Raw genomic sequence first — 12,002 nt, forward strand, 5'->3', positions numbered from 1 at the left:
TGACTGTCCAACTTGGTGTCTGTGGGTTACCAAGGAGAAGAGAGGAGTGTGCATCAGAAGCAGGTGAAGGCAATCCGGAAGTGGGTGAGGGCAAACCACCCTTCCCACAGGAAAGCTTGGTTCCATTGCTAAAATACCATTATTCACTTAAAGAGAATTTGATCACGTAAGTCACGCCACAGATCACAGCATTTTTGAATTGGAAGGAACCTGGACCCAGCTCTTACTTTACAGACGAGGAAACGGAAGCACAGCCAGACTAAGGATTTGGCTAATGTCGAATAGCCACTGGAAGAGTAAGAGCTTAAAACCCAAGACCACTGATGATGTTGTTCATCTTTCATGTTTAGTGTTCTTTGCATCATGAATGCTATTATTTCATGAAGATTCTATACAGAAATGTGCCCCAAAGAAACAACCGGTATACAATGTGCAGACAGGCTTTCTTCTCTTTCCTTCCACTGTTAGTTCCTCTTTTTTTTTTTTAAGGTTTCTCTGTTGATCTCCAATTGTTATCAATTCATTTTAAAATTCTTTATGCATTCACACGAATTTTTAAAACCCATGTATTAAGAAGAGATGTGCCACAAAAGAGTTCTGAAATTGAAATTAAGTAAACATTGTCTACAAAAATACCCCTGGAAGAACATGATCTTCTGTCAGATTTGATTTTGAAGTACCATTTTTCTTTGCTGTAATCAAAATGCCACTTCACTATAATAATGGAGAATATGAGACCGCAGAGTTTGAAGAGCTTGAAAAGGTGGCATTTCTTAGATAAGATGGCTGAAGGTTAGCATTACAGTTCTCCTAAGCTGTTTCTAGTACTGATACTTCATAGCCATTACACTTTTCAAATCTTGTTTTCTCCTTTTGATAAATTACTGCTAATCCCTCAATTGGCAAGTAATTTTCTCTGGATTTACTGTTTTTCTCTTAAGAGCTATAACCCCAACTGCCTAGGCTGTGAAGAGTTAATTGTTGATTTCTGAAATGCTAAGCACTTGGGTGAAAAATCTGGTAAATCTCTATAATAAGTAATCTTTTTAAAATCGAAGACATATGAACTTATTTTTCCTAGATAGAAATCTACCATTCATCAACATCAAGAAATCCAACTATCTTTCTTCTTTGAGCAGTGGGTTCAAGTGATCTATTCAAGGCTCCCTTCCAAAATGTCTGCCTCAATGTAGTATAGCCTGGTAGTGTCACTAGCTGGATAAAAACTGATGACACATACTCCCCAAATATGATAAACTTTTTGTGAGCCTCAGCAATTTGGGGACGCTGTGTTCTAGTTCACCAAATGTCCTAAAAATCCGAAGTTGGGTGCTATAAGCACAGAGAGTTTTAAAATTTCCACCACCCCTCTGAAAGGAAGAACACTGTAACTCCGTTAAACTTTCCCATAATTTAAAAGGCTTTTAAGGTCCCATAATGGGCAATGCATCAAGGTAACCATATATTATTGTGGTTGAAAAGACCAAAATACTGGATAATTATTAAATTTTTCATTATTAAAACACCAGTTCCAGAAAATTCATTGTTCTTCCTTCTCCAAATGGGCCATGAGGAGCTACTAAAATGAAAGTTCACTATAAGTCGGTGATGGTTACCCCCTCGGGTTTGAATTTAGAATTTAGAATTCAAACCCAAGGGGGTAAAAAATGGACTAGCACCTAAAAGTTAGGTCTGACTCAAACTCTAAGGTCAATACTCATGTTGGGAAAGAACTGCACCATTCACATCAAGAGATGAGTGTCAAATAGTGGGAAGCCTCTAATTAGCGTATCTTTAAATAGCGTTTTATTATTTCCTAGGGCATTCAGTAATATAAGTACTGACAGCATGTTGCCAGTAAAGCAGTTCTACTGAGCAATTTCTAATGACCAGAAGAGGATCTTTGGGAAAAACTATATAAAGGTGAGAGAGAGAGAGCCAGAGGCACTTCCTCCCCAGTTAATTAATCCTCAGTCTTCTGTCCCACACCAACCCATTCACAAATCTTGTTTGATATATTATCTAGTATACACCTCTTTTTTAAAAAAAAAAAAGTAATCTCTCTCACTATAGCTCAGTGTATCTGTGCTTCTTGGTGTCATTTAGTGTCAGACCATCTTGGGTTCAAACCACAGTTGCTGCACTCACTGGTTTGCTGAACCTCTCTATACTTCAGTTTTGCCATTCAAAAATGGGGGAAAAAATGATACTTACCTCACCCGTGACCTTTCAACTTCCCAAATTCTATTAGATAATTTCTTCCCCCATGGACTGCACAGGGGAAAGGCAATAGAGAGTAGGGCTTTATGAGGATGAAAAGCTAGGCCGGCAAAAGCGTCAATCCCAAGGAGTGGTGCCGTGTTTCCAGGAACCGTGCGCCTCCACCAGAATGACAAATGACTCTCCTCCCAAGGCCCCCTGAATAGTCAAAATGGCAACTGTTAACCTGTGATGGCCAGTGCAATACTCGCAGCATGTGAGTAACTGCCAGCCTGGCCTCTGCCCCAGTTACCTACCATGAATTATAAATTGATGGGATCTGAATTAATGAGCATCACTGGACTGAGAAAAGACTTTGCATTCCTATAGATAGTAACGTTTCGTCATTATCATTTCTGCCCAAAGTGGACATGCATATAGATTATTCTCAGGTCTTCCAAGGCAACTGCTCAGTGTGGACAGAGCCATAGTCTGCATTGGAAAACATTTCTGTGGTTCTAGTTCCCCTCCTAGGTTTTTTCATAAGAACCGTGAGGTATCAGTGGATCCTTCAACTTGGGGAATGCATTTTTGTGCTGCTAACTCAACTCAACTAAATAATATTTACTTACATAGTAAGTCCTTATAGATACTTCTGCTTTAAAGTATAGATGTACTGCCACAAAGTGGACAGCAAATGCGAATTTCTACACAGCCATTTCCATTGTTCTCTACTAAGAATGATATACTGTCGCAGCCTGTTTTGGCTAAGCCATGCTGCCATAACAAACGCCTCCAAGGGCTTAGCACACAGAGGTTTATTTATCTCTCACACACAGTGCACATCAGCTGGGGCTCTGTTCCCATTCCGCTTACTCCAGCATGCAGCCTGAAAGAGGGGCCTATGTAGAGCACGCCGTTCTCATAGTAGGGAGAAAAGAGAGAAATGGCAGCATGCCTCACTTCTGCTCATCATTTATCAGCCATAGCAAGTCATACGGTGGTGCCTGATGTCCATGGGATGGGGAAATATACCATATTTCCCCATGTATAAGACGCACCTTAATTTGGGGACCTGAAATTTGAAAAAAAAAATGTATTACATAAAGTTATTGAACTCAAGTTTTATTCATCATAAAATTCATACAACTCCTCATCACTTGTGGGAAATGCGAGTAAAAAAGTCTACAACCAGGGTCGGCTGAGTGGCACGATGGTTAAGAACTGGCTTGGGATGCCAGAGGGCCCCGGTTCGGATCCCACACATGAGGGCCAGTGACACTGCCCTCCACAGCTAAGATGCTGAACAACAGCTCAACCTGGAGCTGGGCTGCCGTGAGTCGCCGGTGACAATGTAGGCTGCAGCCCCTGTGGCAGTGAGTTGCCATGGGCTACCGTGTGTAGCCAGCAGTCAGCATGAGCAGCCAGCAGCTGCAGTGAGCTGCCGTCCAGAAGCCGGCAACTGATCTGCCTCACCTGGGAAGAGCGCAATGATGGTGCCAACTTGGGCCAGTGAAGCAACGTCCTCCACAACTAGATTGAAGAACAAAACGACAGCAACTTGTCTGTCCTTCCCCTAATTCTCCAGCACTGTTCCCATCCCCCCAATTCCCCAATAAAAATCTTTTTTAAAAAAATCTACAACCAAAGGGCCAGCCAAGTGGCTCAGTTGGTTAAAAGTTTGCTCAAGAGTGTGAGCTCTGAGCAACAGGGTCACCGGTTCAATTCACGGCCCAAGCTGAGCTGCCACTGAGCTGCCAACAGGTGGCAGATGGCTCAGCTAAAAAAAAAATCTACAACCACTGTATAAGACACACCCAGTTTTTAGACCCCAAATTTTTTGAAAAAGGGTGCGTCTTATACATGGGGAAATACGGTAATTCTCTCACAGGGACTTGAAATTAATTAAGAATAGAATAATGCAATCTACCACAGGTACCTAAGTGATTCTGCAAACCAGTAGACTGAGCTGAAAACTTTTTGAGGTTAGGATTCAAAAATGTGTGGTAGTCATCAGTGTTGTTCACCAGGTATGTCCAGCTTTCATCCTTCCAGACACGTTTTCCTGTTCCTGTTGAGCATGGTCTGACTCACAATTGTCCCAGCAATACAAGCATAAGCCATGATTATCACTTTGGTGGAAACCTCAGAAGGTAACATGCATGTTCCCTTCCCACTTTTATGGATTTCATAGAAGCACATGTCACAATGAAGCCTCTCTCATCCTGGACCTTTGACCAGCTTTGAAGAGTAGACCCCTGCCAAGTCACTTGGGTCATTAGTGTGACTGAGAAGTAACTTTATGTTGTGTTAAGCCACTGAAATGTGGGTTCTTTGTCACCACAGTAAAAATCTAGTCTATCTTGCCTGATACAAAGTGTCACGCTAACATTTTAACAAGTTGGCCATTGTACCCTGCTAATAGCTCCAGACTCACCATGAAATGAATTTGTAAGTAGTTACTCTGCAGAAATTCTCCCTCCTTTAAATTCTCTTTACTGGTTAAGACTTTGAGGTCAGACAGCCTGACCTCAAATTTGTCTCCACGTATTGCCCATGTGACTGGGCATGTCACATTCCTATCGCCAAGCCTCGTCTTCCATTCTGAAAAATGGGAATGATGCTTATATTTACAAAAGGATTCCATGAGATCATACGTGTAAGTCATACATCCTGGGACCTAGTGCACAAAAAGCGCTCAGTAAATTTAGAGAGTGAATCAATAATTCCATGAACCATACGATTTTCATCCATCATTCATTAGGTACCTCTTGGATGTCTGCTACTTTATTAGATGCTTTAAATAGATTATTTTCAATTCTCAAAACAATTCTGAAAGGTAGGTACCATCCTGTTTAACAAATGAGGAGGTTGATTCTAGAGTGGGGTGTTTGGGGGAGAGTAACTTGCCCAAGGTCACCCAACCGGTGAAGTGGCAAAGCCAGGACTCCAGCTCAGAGCTGCCCACCTTCCCGATCCATCTGCCCCAGTGCCTCTCCAGAGGAGGCATAGTACACAAAGGCATGCTTAAAGTAGTGGTTATTGATTAAAGCTTATTAGTACACTGACAATTATGGCTCGATGATATATTCTCTTTTGAGTACTGGTCTTGGCTTCCCCATCAGGCTCACACACCAGACCACAGGAGGCAGTCTGCTCTTGCATAACAGTTGGCATTGAGTCACTTGAAAGGATACCTACTGGTTCATACTCTCAGATTCTGCCCAATTAAATGTTATCAGGTGACCATGCCAGTGGATGCTCTGGGCCAACCCCATCCAAAACGGCCTGGTGCCATGGCAAGTATAACCCAAGGGGAACCAAACAGCCAGTTCACAAGCCCTTAAGGGAGGAAAAAACAAAGTTTAGCATTGAAAGGGAAGAATCCATTTTGACTCTGCCAAAAAGCACTATAATAAAATATTTAGCCTTTGACCAGCCTAATCAAACCCTATTGGGGTTTCCATCTGCAAAATGTCCAACAAGACCCTTTTTTGGGTTTGATGATGATGGTGATGATGATCATTTTTCTCTGGGGCCATCCTTAGAAGTTTTTAATTAAATATTTGCTAAGTAAATACATTTCCTTTTACATTTTCTCAAGCATATTTTATACAGGGTGAATATTAATAGAAATTTCTGGCAGCTGATGGATAAAGGAGAGGCCAATGCATAATGACATAAGAGAAGAACACCCAGTAGGGAAGACCGAGGAGACAAGGCTAAAGATTGGATCTAAAATGGACTAGTGCTACATTCTCACTGTACCAAAATCAAATATATTTAATATAACTCAGAGAGCTAAAGTAGTAATAAAGTGTTAGTCTTTTATTTGTTTTAGCTACTTGGTTATATATATTATCAGTCTCCCCAATAAAGTTTGAAAAGGTGTGCAACCTAAGAACAAAAATTATGCCAGTCCGTGATTCTTGCAGAAGCTCTTAAGAATCCACAAGGTCCAACATGCGACAAGAAAGATGTCCAAACACCTCTCTGGGTCTTTCCAGCATGATTCCTTGGTGTTCATCCAGAGGGACCTCGGCACGAACAGCCTGGCCTACAGGTGCCATCTCAGCCCCCAAGGCTACGGGAAGAAAGAGGTCACATTTCTTAAGCGGACAACAGATGGGTCCTGACTACATGTGAGGAGGCAGACGGTTTCACTGGCCATCAACAAACCAGGCCAAGAGCGAGGAAAGGCAGGGATGTTTCCAAGACAACTTCACAGCCTCCACTGCTGTAGGCACCTGGCAGTTGGCACAGTTGGCACACATTTGGTGGCTGGATTAGCAAGAGCCTCACCTGTGGCTAGAAATGCCCATTCATTCCTGACATTGAAGAGGATACCTGTGGGCACTTCGAGTTCCCATGTCAGCAAAGCAAGGTGTCGTCTATCACCACAATGAAGGGTAAAAGGGCACAGTAGCATTTCTTTCTTTGAGTTCAGTCTGATACAAGCTAAGCCAGGTAGAAGGGGGCATCTCATGACAACAAGCATCCATTACCTGGGAAGGCAGTGGCCCGGTTGGCAGGAGACAGAGAAGGTGATAAACGAGAATGTGCAGGTGCCTTCAGGTCTCACATGAGCCGCCCTAGGGTCTCTTCTTAGGAGGAAACAAAACCCATAGGTGGATCCAAGGAGCGTGCATTGAAATTAATGCTTAGTCTTCCTGTTTCCATCCACCAAAATCACGATTTCCACTTTCTCCTCTCCCTTCAATCTTCCAAATCCCTCTTAGATAACAACCTGGCTTCACACTTAGCTGAGAAAATGCGGGGGGGGGGAATCCAAGTGCTACATTGCCTTCTCACAGGGCCAATCTCTAACCCCAGCTGGGCCTTAACCACTGTCTGTCTTCCCTCCTGTTCAACCCAAGGCCGCCTCTGGGTCTCATTCCTTCGCCTTACTCAAAGATTTTAGGCTGCACTATCTCCTTTCTTTTTTCCATCATCAGTTTGTTCTTAATAGTTTATCTCCATCAACATGAAAACATTCGCTAATATCTACCATCTTCCAGAGCAAACAAAAACAAAGCTGTACTGCTCTGGGTACCGTGTCTCTTTCCAGTAATGCCGCATTTCTCAACTCTCCTTCCCACATTACTGCTAGAAAGAATTGTCTGTCATCTCCATTGCCACGTCTTTACTTCCCATCCATGGGCTCCCGTTGCGAGCACCCCTGAAATTCACCATCAGTGTCCATCCTGACAACTCCACAGACCGCCCCACCACTCCTGCTTGGCCCTCCACATCCACACAGCAGACCACTGCCTCCTTCACCAACCTTTCCTTCCGGCATTCATCACGACTTCTGCTTTCCCTCCTTCCTCAGTGAAAGCTTTTTTTCGTCTTCCTCTGCAAGCTATTTCTCATTCTCCCCAAACCTCAGAGGCCATTCCATCTGGAGTCCTAGTCCCCATTTTTCCTCTCAGTGATTTCAGCCAGACCTTTGGTTTTCATTACCATCTTTTTATTCGCACATGACGTCAAATTTCTATCTCCGGTCCTGACTTCTCCCCTGAGCTCTGCGCTCAGATCTCCAGCTGCGTACTAGGCATGCCTGCTTAGATTCCCAACAAGCTTGTGCCACCAACGTGGCCAAAGCAGAAACTAGAGATTCTAGAATCCCCTAGAATCTGTTCCCATCTCCATCTTCCCCACAGTCATAAATGTCATCGTCAACCACGTAATGACTTACATCAAAAACTGCAGCAGCATCCTAAAGTCATCTCATTCCCTTACCATCCAGAAGTTCTACTAGATATGACTTCCACAATATGTCCAGCTCTACCACTACCGCCCCAGGTTAAGTCGTCACAATATGGAGGCAATGGCACTCACCTGGGTCTCCATGCGTTCCACTGACCGAACTACCAAGGTCCATTTTGCACAGAGCAGCCAGAGAGCTCTTAATAAAATGGAAACCACAGAAAGTCACTCCCATGTTTAAAACCCTCCAATGGATGCCCACTGCACTTGGGAAATCCAGTTCCCTTTCCACAGGCCCCTCAGCCCTCTGGCCTGGCTCCCGCCCGCTGAGCTCTGGCCCCTCTCCCCGCTGATTCACCATGCTGCAGCCACGTGGGTTTCCACACTCTGAGCTCTGTGCTCAGAGGTCTTCTAGGACCACCCAGTATCAACCTGCTCCATCACTGAGCATCCGTCATGCTGTGTGGAACGTGTCACCAGCTGCTGTTATTTTGTGGACTTGATTATTAACAATGAGGATATAAGCTTCATGAGAGGAGTGCCTGCTCCTGCCCTCTGGTACCCTCGCAGCACCTGGAGCAGTTCTTGGGCCACAGGAGGCACTGGATAAATATGTATGCAGGGAATAATTAATTGGAGGAATGAATAAGGGACATATCTGATATGGTCCCAAACCAGGTTGCCCCCTTAAGCACTAGAGAAAGTCTAGAGTCATTTAAAATTGCAAGGGGAAAAAATCAACCTGGTCTTGGTCAGCCTGCAGCCTCTCCCTCCTAACACTGGGAATCACTCCAGGAACCCGTCCCAACACCCCTTCTCAGTCTCCTTCAAGGCTCCCTCTTACTACCCACCATTGTAAATCTTGGGGCTCTCCAAGGCTCTGTCCTGGGCCCTCATTATTTCATTCTCTTCATCCTCCCAAAGTGACCCATCCCCACCTCTTGGCATCAACCCCTAGAGGTGTGCAGGTGGTTCTTGCAGGTGCAGCCCAACACATGTCTTCTGAGCTTCAGGCTCAGACAGCTAACCCCCCTGGACATCACCGGCTCTCAGGCCCCATAAACCTAACTTGTCCTAAACTCGGATCTGCTCCCTCTCCTTGACCAATGGAACCACTAGTCTCCCAGTTGCCCAGGTCAGAAACGTGGCTTCTCATCTCATGCTCTTCCTCCCTTGGGTACTGCAGGCTTCTCACTCCCAACCCTTTGCCTAAGCCTTAAACTGCTGCTAGCTCATAGGGCTCCTTGGTGCAAATGAGGTAAAGACATCCCTCTTCAAGACACCCTACTGCCATCTGCTGGGAATTGATACAATCAATATACAAATCTGTACCCTGCCCTTAGATGAGATGAGTTGTGCAGTGTATAACCTGCACAACAGTATGTGGTCACCCTGGCTAAGGTTGTCCATTCCATCTCGTACCTGTATCTAGCATCCCAATGTCCTCTTCTCTCCAGCATATTGGCCACTGCACTGGCTCACACCACCATTCCTTTCCCCTGGACTATTCCCCCGCTTCCACATTAGCTTTGCTAACTATAGGCTCTCGCATCTGCAATTTGCCCTCCTTGCAGTTGTCAGAATAAACTTTGTAACCTACAAATCCCATCCCCTCAACCCCCCAGTCAGACATTCTCAGTAGCTTCTGAGTAGCTTAAGAATAAAGAACAATCTCTTTTGCATGTCACAGCCACACCTGTCACCTGTCCAGGTGCCCTGTCACTTGTCCCATGATATGTATATTCTGCTAAAATCCCCAAACACACCCTGGGTTATTTTGCCTCTGGCCTGCACACGTGCTATGCCGTTATCTCCACTAGAATACCCTCCTCCATCTACCTTCCTGACAACTGCCACTCACCCGCCAGACCCCCGAGCAAAACCCCTGTGAAACCTCCCTGACCTCTGGGCAAACTCAGGAGTCCCCCGCTCTGCTTCTCTGAGTTTCTTCAAATCTCCATAACGTCTTACTGCATTGTGGATGATTGGCCACATGGCTGGGTGTCCCCAACAGACTCTATCTACATTGTTGAGGCTAACAATCATGTCTATTATTATTATTATTATTATTATTATTATTATTATTACTTTAGTCCCAACAACTAGCACAATCTGGCACATGGTAGGTGCTCTTTCTAAGTGATTTTTTTACAAAGCAAGGCCTGGCCTTTCTCAATGTGTCGCAAACTCTCTGAAGCACTTCCTTTTCACCTGGCACCATGTTATCTCAACTCTACCAAGAGCCGACGGCTACATCTGCCTTCTCTATGAGACTGTTATATCATTTAATTTAAAAATTAAAAATTAAAGGCACGTTTTACTAAAAGAGCCTGTTTATACTGCAGGCTCTTTCTCCCATCCAATACTCGCCATGCATCTACAAACTGCATCCCCCTCTCTGCCATGGGGACAAGCAAGTCTCTCGGAAGAGCAGCGAGCGGGACAGGGGATGCCTTTACCCCGTTTCTAACCCACAGAGGAGGGTCTCTCACGGCACGGCCCTCGCCCTGCAGGAATGAAGGGCGAAGGCAGGTGCGGGCTCAGGACACATCTCCGAAGCCTCCTCAGAGGCTTTTCTGAAGGTCAAAGCTCACCAGGAAAGGCGTCTTAGGCTGAGGTGTACTCAGTCTGCAGGCACGAATTTTCTAGAAACTTCCATGTGCCTGGCATTGTGCAAAGTCAGAGAAACACAGTCCTGCCCTTAAGGAATTCACATTTTAGAGCAGGGGGTTGGCAAAATGTTTCCTGTAAAGGGCCAGGTAGTAAATATTTTAGACTTTGGGATGGTCCCTGTCACACCTACTCAGCTCGGCCGACATTGTGCGAAAGTGGCCAGAGGCAAAAAGTTTTAAAATGAGTGTGGCTGGGTCCCAATCAGATTTTATTTATGGACACGTAATTTTCACGCATCATAAAATATCATTCTTCTTTGGTGTTGTCAGCCATTCAAAAAATGTCAAGACGACGTTTAGCTCTCTCCTGTTCCAGACGATGGTGGGGCTCACATAACAGCAAATTACTATGCAATACAAAGTGGAATAACGTCTATACAGGGAACATTTTCAACGGGGAGGTGGGCCAGCGGGTACACGAGCTCTCCTCGCGTACCCTCCGCCAGAACTGCACTTCAGATGGGCCCCACAGGATCCCTGCGAGCAGAAGTGGCACGCGTAACATCTCCCGGGAGAAGGAGAGGCAGCCACAGCCCGGGAAGACATGGAGTCGTCTTCGCTTCGCATTTGCATCCCCCGGAATGAGAATATAATAGAGAGCAGACGTTTCCTGACCTTTGAGAGAGAGCCAAAATTAAACTTCTGTTCAAACAGAGATTCATCCGTAAACAGCACTATGATTAACATCATGTTTTCAAGAAAAATAATAAAAGAACATGAGAGTTTTTGTTTTGCGAGGGTTTGCACGACTCTCCCGTTTTCTTTTGTGCTTGCTCTATTGTTCTCTGGAAGAAAAGCACTCCCACTAAAAGTTTCCCAACTCTCTTCACAGCAACATTTATTCTTAAATCAATTCATTTGCAAGTTGAAGGTCCTCTAACCTGAAAGAGCCTCTCTTTGTCCCAACTCCCTCTACCACCACCCCACCCCATGTTCTTAGGAGGCTGAGTGGAACCTCCAGTAACTAGGCAGCAATGGAGACACTCAACCTTTGCTATAAATTACAGGGCCATGCAACACAACCCTGCCATCTGTCAGGCAACTATGGGACTCAGTCTATACAGAAAGGTGCCCTTACAATCTCATCAGAAATGCCTCCGATCATACAGAACAGCTTGCTGTCGACACAGCCTCCAGAGAGACATTGTTCAAGCCTTCTAGTCACTAACCCAATGAGATATGGTAGCTAGGAAGACCTCACAAAGACCCACCACATGATTTGACTGTATTTCTATCTAACCACAGGATCTTGGATCAGAATAATTTTAACAAGCTCTTGAATAATAGTATCACATAGGAATTTTCCTTAATAAATGTTTGTCCTAGAATGGATTTTCACTGGGAAACACCCATCAAGACGCTCAGATTCTCTCCTGGCTCTCTCTCTCTCTCTCTCTCTCTCTCTCTCTCTCTCTCTCTCTC

The 12,002-nt window shown here is 44.7% G+C and overlaps 1 protein-coding gene across 3 annotated transcripts in view; it reads left to right on the top strand.

Moving 5' to 3' along the window:
• The window catches only part of KCNJ6 (potassium inwardly rectifying channel subfamily J member 6), a 259,728-nt gene that overhangs the window by 198,959 nt on the left and 48,767 nt on the right, over window positions 1-12,002 (top strand). The gene's annotated exons all lie outside the window — the stretch shown is intronic.

This window comes from Hipposideros armiger, unplaced genomic scaffold (genome assembly GCF_001890085.2).
Source record: "Hipposideros armiger isolate ML-2016 unplaced genomic scaffold, ASM189008v1 scaffold_246, whole genome shotgun sequence".
NCBI classification, from domain to species: domain Eukaryota; kingdom Metazoa; phylum Chordata; class Mammalia; order Chiroptera; family Hipposideridae; genus Hipposideros; species Hipposideros armiger.